The following is a 9,466-nucleotide window of genomic DNA, read 5'->3' as shown; positions in this document are numbered from 1 at the left end:
TGCGGGGCTCTTGTGCTTCCTCAACATTATTTTCCACTTTCTGTGGAAAAATTGTTCCCAATATCCAATCTGAACCTCCCCTGGTGCAACTTGAGGCCGTCTCCTCTCGTCCCATCGCCTGTTCCTTGGGAGAAGAGACCGACAACCCCCCCCCCGGCTACACCCGCCTTTCAGGGAGTTGGAGCGAGCGAGAAGGTCTCCCCTCAGCCTCCTCTTCTCCAGACTGAACACCCACAGCTCCTTCGGCTGTTCCTCAGAAGGTCTCCGGACCCCTCACCAGCTCCGTTGCCCTTCTCTGGACCCGCTCCAGCACCTCAAGGTCTTTTTTTGTGGTGAGGGGCCCAAAACCGGACACAGCCCTTGAGGTGGGACCTCCCCAGTGCCCAGTACAGGGGGACGGTCACCTCCCGAGTCCTACTCACCACGCTGTTCCTGACACAGGCTGCTGGCCTCCTTGGCCACCTGGGCACGCTGCTGGCTCATGTTCAGCCCACAGTCGACCAACACCCTCAGGTCCTCTTCCTTGGGGCAGCTCCAGCCGCTCTGCCCCAGCCTGGAGCATCCATGGGATTGGTGTGACCCAAGGGCAGGACCCGGCACTTGGCCTTGTGGAACCTCATCCCATTGGCCTCGGCCCATCGATCCAGCCTGTCCAGATCCCTCTGCAAAGCCTTCCTGCCCTCCAGCAGATCAACATCCCACCCAGCTTGGTGTCGTCTCTGAAGTGCTTGAGGGAGCACTCAATCCCCTCCTGCAGATCATCGATGAAGATGTTGAAGAGAACCGGCCCCAGCACCCAGCCCCGGGGGACACCACTGGTGTTTCTAGATCTTTCAGGAAGTTCAGAGTGACACTCACAGGGAATGGACCGCAGCAAATCACGGCTCCCAGCTCAGACCCCGGGCAGGAACACCCCGTTGCCAGGTCCTGCGTGTCCTACAGATGAAACCTCGAGAGCTCCCTGTGCTGAATGTGTCTAAAGGCAGCGGCATGATGTACGAAAGGATTCCTGAAAACCAGATTCATCAAAAGCGACTTCTGTAAGTCCCTGGGCAAAACTGCCCACGGTGTCACCACATTATGGAATCACAGAATCACACGGGGTTGCAAGGGACCTCTGGAGATCATCTCCTCCAACCCCCTGCCAGAGCAGGTCCACCCAGAGCAGGTCCCAGAGGAAGGTGTCCAGGTGGGGTTTGAATGTCTCCAGAGAAGGAGACTCCACCACCTCCCTGGGCAGCCTGTCCCAGGGCTCTGCCACCCTCCCAGGAAAGAAGTTCCTCCTCGTGTTTAGGTGGAACTTCTTATATTCAAGTTTGTGCCCGTTTCCTCTTGTCCTGTCCCTGGGCACCACTGAAAAAAGACCGGCCCCGTCCTCCTGACACCCACCCTTTAAGTATTTATAGGCGTTGAACAGATCCCCCCTCAGTCTTCTCTTCTCCAGACTAAAAAGACCCAAGTCCCTCAGCCTTTCCTCATCAGAGAGGTGCTCCAGGCCCCTCATCATCTTGCTCCTGCATCCCCTGCTTGCCTTCCTCTGCCCGGGGACTGCCTCAGAGATTCCCCGATCCATGAGGTGCCAAGGTTAAATTTGTTCTTTGCCTTTAAGCTGTGTTTTTGTGGTTGTTCCTGCGTCCTGCCTGCATCGGCTCACACAATTATTATTTTTAGTGCTTGGGTTGTGCATCGTTTCGACCTTGGGAAAGAGGATGGAACTCGGCTTTGTTGTGCTACATCAAGATAAAGGCTGTTAATGAAAATATAATTACTGCAGGAGCGGTAATGTACTAGATTGGAGTTGGGTAGCTATCCTATTTTTTGAGCTTGCTGCTTTTGAAGTAGAAAAACTGCAAAGTTTAAACGTTTAAAGAAGTCCCTCAGCCTTTCCTCATCAGAGAGATGCTCCAGGCCCCTCAGCATCTTTGTAGCCCTCTGCTGTACCCTCTCCAGCAGTTCCCTGTCCTTCTTGAACAGGGGAGCCCAGAACTGGTCCCAGTGCTCCAGACGGGGCCTCCCCAGGGCAGAGGAGAGGGGGAGGATGACCTCTCTCCACCTGCTGGTCACGCTCTTCCTGATGACCCCCAGGATGCCATTGGCCTTCTTGGCCACAAGGGCCCATTGCTGGCTCACGGCCATCCTGTTTTCCACCAGGACCTCCATGATTTCTGAATGATTCAGATGATTGCTGACCCTCCCCCAGGCTTCACCTTGAGCTTCTGCATGACATGGTGGAGGCGGCACCGCTCCATAGAATCATAGAATTTCCAGCTCCAGCTCCAGCCCGTGGAACCACTCCTGCTGATGTCCCAACTGCTGCTGCCCCTGGGAAGCCCCAGACTGGACTCAGCGACAAGTGGGAACCGGATTCCAGCTCTGGGGTCAGGAAGGCACGGATCGGGATCAAAGGCAGATGAACAGACAGGGTCCTCCTCGGACGTCGGCCATTGGAGAAAGAGCTGACCCTTTGATCCCTCAGCTTTTATCCTGAGCGTGGGGCAGATGGGATGGAACACCCCCTTGGTCAGTCTGGGGTCACCTCTCCTGTCCCCCTCCTCCCTGGGAGTGGGACCCTTCCACGCTTTTTCCCGCTTCTGACCCTCCAATGGGGCCAATGACGAAATGGGATGCCCTTGGTTGTGACAGCAATAAGTGGAAGCAGGAGCCTCTCTGCTCCTCGGCCCTTGGCGTGACGCACAGACCTTGCTCCGGGCGCTCCAAGAACCAGCGGTTTTCTCCACAAGACACTGTTAATTTCAGAGAGTCGGAAGAGGCCGAGTTGAGAAGTAAAATTACTGACCAGGAAGTTGGTTCTGTTTTGCCTCAAACCGGGCCATCAGTGCAAAAAACCATCTTTTTTTCCTACTTTTTCTGGAGGAAAGCAGGAAGAACTCCCGCCCCGTGACACACATCCCTCTCCTGCAGCGCAGCCGCCAGCTCCCTCCTTGCGTTCCTCCAGCCGCTTCTCCTTTGCCAAACTTTCAGCCTCCCTCCGCCAGGTCACCAGCTCCAGCTCCAGGCTCCTGGGGGGGGGACACGACACCCCGATTGCTGGGGGGACTCATCTCAGACAGAGGGCCTCCCACTTCCCCCGCTCCAGCCCCACCGTCGCTCCCCGGCTGTCCCTCAGCGCAGCCCACGGGTCTGTCACCTGCCCTTTCAGGTACCAGGGGGCACTTGGGGCGGGGGGCGGCAGCTGGTGCTGCTGGTGGGGCATCTGTGGGGACACTGGGGGGATTAGGGCTCTGGAAGGTTTGGGGAGGCACAGGGGGGCTGTAGGAGGACTGGGGGCGTTCTGAGGTACTGAGGGGGGGTCTCAGTTTGGGTTGAGGGGCTTGGGGAGGGGCTGGGAGTTGGGAGGCTGTTTTTGGATGGGAGGGTTGTGGGTTTTTGGAGAGGCCAGGCCCTCCCCATTTTAACACCCACCCCTCCGCATCCCCCCCCATCCGGATGTTCGCCTCCTTCCACCCCTCAGGCCGGGCGTGCTTTGGGGGTACCCCAAACTCACCACCTCCTGGTCCCCATCCTCCTGCGCTCTGCACCCCAAAACACCCCCATGCTCCATGGGCTCTGCACCCCCACATTTATTCAGCTGTGTTGAAGTTGCCTTGGGGGGGTGTGGAGGGAAGCACCTGTTTTGGGGACAGAAATGCCTATTTGGGCACCAGCACAGTGTTGTCCTTGGGGGGAACTGGAGATGCTCCAGCCCCCTCTGGTGCTCCTGCTCCTCGGGCAACACCGGCCGCACACGGCAAAAGACACGGATGTTGCCCTGCAGAAGGGGAAGAGCCGTGATTTTGGAGGTACGGGGCGGGGGATTCAGATGATTTCCCACCCCCCCCCCAGACCCCCTCCCGGCTTCACCTTGAGCTCCTGGACCAGATTATGGAGACGACGACGCTCCATCTCCTGCCCGTGGAGCTGCTCCCCCTGCTGCTCCACCTTCTGCTTCTGGGCGGCTGCCTCCACTCGCAGCTCGGCTGCCAGCGCTGCCTCCGCCCGCAGGTGCCCCTCTGTCACCTGCAGCTGGACCTGGGGGGGGAGGAGAACAGCCCTCGGTTAACACAGGAGGGGGAAAGACTGGCTCCGCAGGGGTGGAAAAGCAGCCCTGGTTGGGGGGACGCACACACACAGAAACCAGCCTCGACTGCGGGGTGCTGAGACAGCCCCGCTCCCGGGTGGCGCTTTGGGGCTGAGAGCAATCGGAGCAGAAAACCACCTTTTTTTTTATTTTTCTCCTCATTTTGCTGGAGGAAAGCAGGGAGATCTCCCCCCTCCGTGACCCACCTCCCTTTCCTGCAGCGCGGCCGCCAGCGCCCTGGCCTGCCCTTCGGCCTCGGCCACCGCTCGCCCCCCTTCCTCCACCTCCTCCTCCAGACGCCGCTTGTCCTCTGCCAAGCGCTGCGCCTCCCTCCGCCATTGATCTCTCTCATCCCGGCAGCTCGTCAGCTCCTTCTCCGTGCTCCTGGGGGACACGCACACCTCGTGTTAGGGGGGGGAAGTGACACCCCAATTCCCGGGGTGGGGGGCGGGGGGGGTCTCACTCCAGGCGGAGGGTGAGGAGGGTCCCCTGCTGCTGCTGTTCCTGCAGCTCCTTCTCCTGCTGCTCCAGGCGCTGGCGCAGCTCCTGGACCTGCTGCTCCAGCCCCGCTCTCACCCGGCGGCTGTCCCCCAGCGCAGCCCGCAGGTCTGACACCTGCCCCTTCAGGTCCCAGGGGGGGCGCTTGGGGCGGGGGGCGGCGGCTGGTGCTGCTGGTGGGGCACCTGTGGGGACACTGGGGGGATTAGGGCTCTGGAAGGTTTGGGGAGGCACAGGGGGGCTGTAGGAGGACTGGGGGCGTTCTGAGGTACTGAGGGGGGGTCTCAGTTTGGGTTGAGGGGCTTGGGGAGGGGCTGGGAGTTGGGAGGCTGTTTTTGGATGGGAGGGTTGTGGGTTTTTGGAGAGGCCAGGCCCTCCCCATTTTAACACCCACCCCTCCGCATCCCCCCCCATCCGGATGTTTGCCTCCTTCCACCCCTCAGGCCGGGGGTGCTTTGGGGGTACCCCAAACTCACCACCTCCTGGTCCCCATCCTCCTGCGCTCTGCACCCCAAAACACCCCCATGCTCCATGGGCTCTGCACCCCCACATTTATTCAGCTGTGTTGAAGTTGCCTTGGGGGGGTGTGGAGGGAAGCACCTGTTTTGGGGACAGAAATGCCTATTTGGGCACCAGCACAGTGTTGTCCTTGGGGGGAACTGGAGATGCTCCAGCCCCCTCTGGTGCTCCTGCTCCTCGGGCAACACCGGCCGCACACGGCAAAAGACACGGATGTTGTGTCTTTTTTTTTAATTGTCTCCTCATTTTGCTGGAGGAAAGCAGGGAGATCTCCCCCCTCCGTGACCCACCTCCCTTTCCTGCAGCGCGGCCGCCAGCGCCCTGGCCTGCCCTTCGGCCTCGGCCACCACTCGCCCCCCTTCCTCCACCTCCTCCTTCAGACGCCGCTTGTCCTCTGCCAAGCGCTGCGCCTCCCTCCGCCGGGTCCCAGCTCCGTCTGCCGCTGCCGCGGGTTCTGGTTCTCCCGCTCCAGCCCCCGCCTTGCCATCACACCCCGCAACGCGAGGAACCCGGCCCTCACCGCCCCCATCTTCCCCCCGCGCTCCTTCAAACCGCCCCGCCCCGCCCCCCAGCGCGGCTCTCCGCCAATCGCGGCTCTCCCGCCGCCCCACCCAGCCAATCGGCTGCCAGAGGAGAGACCGCCCCTCCCGTGCGTCACCTGCCTGAGCCCCCCCCACCTGAGCCCCCCCCCCCGAAAGGTGTCTGCCTGACGGGCCACGGCGGGCCTCGGGCTGTGCTGCGGGGCTCTTGTGCTTCCTCAACATTATTTTCCACTTTCTGTGGAAAAATTGTTCCCAATATCCAATCTGAACCTCCCCTGGTGCAACTTGAGGCCGTCTCCTCTCGTCCCATCGCCTGTTCCTTGGGAGAAGAGACCGACAACCCCCCCCCCGGCTACACCCGCCTTTCAGGGAGTTGGAGCGAGCGAGAAGGTCTCCCCTCAGCCTCCTCTTCTCCAGACTGAACACCCACAGCTCCTTCGGCTGTTCCTCAGAAGGTCTCCGGACCCCTCACCAGCTCCGTTGCCCTTCTCTGGACCCGCTCCAGCACCTCAAGGTCTTTTTTTGTGGTGAGGGGCCCAAAACCGGACACAGCCCTTGAGGTGGGACCTCCCCAGTGCCCAGTACAGGGGGACGGTCACCTCCCGAGTCCTACTCACCACGCTGTTCCTGACACAGGCTGCTGGCCTCCTTGGCCACCTGGGCACGCTGCTGGCTCATGTTCAGCCCACAGTCGACCAACACCCTCAGGTCCTCTTCCTTGGGGCAGCTCCAGCCGCTCTGCCCCAGCCTGGAGCATCCATGGGATTGGTGTGACCCAAGGGCAGGACCCGGCACTTGGCCTTGTGGAACCTCATCCCATTGGCCTCGGCCCATCGATCCAGCCTGTCCAGATCCCTCTGCAAAGCCTTCCTGCCCTCCAGCAGATCAACATCCCACCCAGCTTGGTGTCGTCTCTGAAGTGCTTGAGGGAGCACTCAATCCCCTCCTGCAGATCATCGATGAAGATGTTGAAGAGAACCGGCCCCAGCACCCAGCCCCGGGGGACACCACTGGTGTTTCTAGATCTTTCAGGAAGTTCAGAGTGACACTCACAGGGAATGGACCGCAGCAAATCACGGCTCCCAGCTCAGACCCCGGGCAGGAACACCCCGTTGCCAGGTCCTGCGTGTCCTACAGATGAAACCTCGAGAGCTCCCTGTGCTGAATGTGTCTAAAGGCAGCGGCATGATGTACGAAAGGATTCCTGAAAACCAGATTCATCAAAAGCGACTTCTGTAAGTCCCTGGGCAAAACTGCCCACGGTGTCACCACATTATGGAATCACAGAATCACACGGGGTTGCAAGGGACCTCTGGAGATCATCTCCTCCAACCCCCTGCCAGAGCAGGTCCACCCAGAGCAGGTCCCAGAGGAAGGTGTCCAGGTGGGGTTTGAATGTCTCCAGAGAAGGAGACTCCACCACCTCCCTGGGCAGCCTGTCCCAGGGCTCTGCCACCCTCCCAGGAAAGAAGTTCCTCCTCGTGTTTAGGTGGAACTTCTTATATTCAAGTTTGTGCCCGTTTCCTCTTGTCCTGTCCCTGGGCACCACTGAAAAAAGACCGGCCCCGTCCTCCTGACACCCACCCTTTAAGTATTTATAGGCGTTGAACAGATCCCCCCTCAGTCTTCTCTTCTCCAGACTAAAAAGACCCAAGTCCCTCAGCCTTTCCTCATCAGAGAGGTGCTCCAGGCCCCTCATCATCTTGCTCCTGCATCCCCTGCTTGCCTTCCTCTGCCCGGGGACTGCCTCAGAGATTCCCCGATCCATGAGGTGCCAAGGTTAAATTTGTTCTTTGCCTTTAAGCTGTGTTTTTGTGGTTGTTCCTGCGTCCTGCCTGCATCGGCTCACACAATTATTATTTTTAGTGCTTGGGTTGTGCATCGTTTCGACCTTGGGAAAGAGGATGGAACTCGGCTTTGTTGTGCTACATCAAGATAAAGGCTGTTAATGAAAATATAATTACTGCAGGAGCGGTAATGTACTAGATTGGAGTTGGGTAGCTATCCTATTTTTTGAGCTTGCTGCTTTTGAAGTAGAAAAACTGCAAAGTTTAAACGTTTAAAGAAGTCCCTCAGCCTTTCCTCATCAGAGAGATGCTCCAGGCCCCTCAGCATCTTTGTAGCCCTCTGCTGTACCCTCTCCAGCAGTTCCCTGTCCTTCTTGAACAGGGGAGCCCAGAACTGGTCCCAGTGCTCCAGACGGGGCCTCCCCAGGGCAGAGGAGAGGGGGAGGATGACCTCTCTCCACCTGCTGGTCACGCTCTTCCTGATGACCCCCAGGATGCCATTGGCCTTCTTGGCCACAAGGGCCCATTGCTGGCTCACGGCCATCCTGTTTTCCACCAGGACCTCCATGATTTCTGAATGATTCAGATGATTGCTGACCCTCCCCCAGGCTTCACCTTGAGCTTCTGCATGACATGGTGGAGGCGGCACCGCTCCATAGAATCATAGAATTTCCAGCTCCAGCTCCAGCCCGTGGAACCACTCCTGCTGATGTCCCAACTGCTGCTGCCCCTGGGAAGCCCCAGACTGGACTCAGCGACAAGTGGGAACCGGATTCCAGCTCTGGGGTCAGGAAGGCACGGATCGGGATCAAAGGCAGATGAACAGACAGGGTCCTCCTCGGACGTCGGCCATTGGAGAAAGAGCTGACCCTTTGATCCCTCAGCTTTTATCCTGAGCGTGGGGCAGATGGGATGGAACACCCCCTTGGTCAGTCTGGGGTCACCTCTCCTGTCCCCCTCCTCCCTGGGAGTGGGACCCTTCCACGCTTTTTCCCGCTTCTGACCCTCCAATGGGGCCAATGACGAAATGGGATGCCCTTGGTTGTGACAGCAATAAGTGGAAGCAGGAGCCTCTCTGCTCCTCGGCCCTTGGCGTGACGCACAGACCTTGCTCCGGGCGCTCCAAGAACCAGCGGTTTTCTCCACAAGACACTGTTAATTTCAGAGAGTCGGAAGAGGCCGAGTTGAGAAGTAAAATTACTGACCAGGAAGTTGGTTCTGTTTTGCCTCAAACCGGGCCATCAGTGCAAAAAACCATCTTTTTTTCCTACTTTTTCTGGAGGAAAGCAGGAAGAACTCCCGCCCCGTGACACACATCCCTCTCCTGCAGCGCAGCCGCCAGCTCCCTCCTTGCGTTCCTCCAGCCGCTTCTCCTTTGCCAAACTTTCAGCCTCCCTCCGCCAGGTCACCAGCTCCAGCTCCAGGCTCCTGGGGGGGGGACACGACACCCCGATTGCTGGGGGGACTCATCTCAGACAGAGGGCCTCCCACTTCCCCCGCTCCAGCCCCACCGTCGCTCCCCGGCTGTCCCTCAGCGCAGCCCACGGGTCTGTCACCTGCCCTTTCAGGTACCAGGGGGCACTTGGGGCGGGGGGCGGCAGCTGGTGCTGCTGGTGGGGCACCTGTGGGGACACTGGGGGGATTAGGGCTCTGGAAGGTTTGGGGAGGCACAGGGGGGCTGTAGGAGGACTGGGGGCGTTCTGAGGTACTGAGGGGGGGTCTCAGTTTGGGTTGAGGGGCTTGGGGAGGGGCTGGGAGTTGGGAGGCTGTTTTTGGATGGGAGGGTTGTGGGTTTTTGGAGAGGCCAGGCCCTCCCCATTTTAACACCCACCCCTCCGCATCCCCCCCCATCCGGATGTTCGCCTCCTTCCACCCCTCAGGCCGGGCGTGCTTTGGGGGTACCCCAAACTCACCACCTCCTGGTCCCCATCCTCCTGCGCTCTGCACCCCAAAACACCCCCATGCTCCATGGGCTCTGCACCCCCACATTTATTCAGCTGTGTTGAAGTTGCCTTGGGGGGGTGTGGAGGGAAGCACCTGTT

The sequence above is a fragment of the Numenius arquata genome, chromosome 28 (assembly GCF_964106895.1).
Source record: "Numenius arquata chromosome 28, bNumArq3.hap1.1, whole genome shotgun sequence".
In the NCBI taxonomy this organism is placed as follows: domain Eukaryota; kingdom Metazoa; phylum Chordata; class Aves; order Charadriiformes; family Scolopacidae; genus Numenius; species Numenius arquata.
This window is presented reverse-complemented; position numbering follows the sequence as displayed.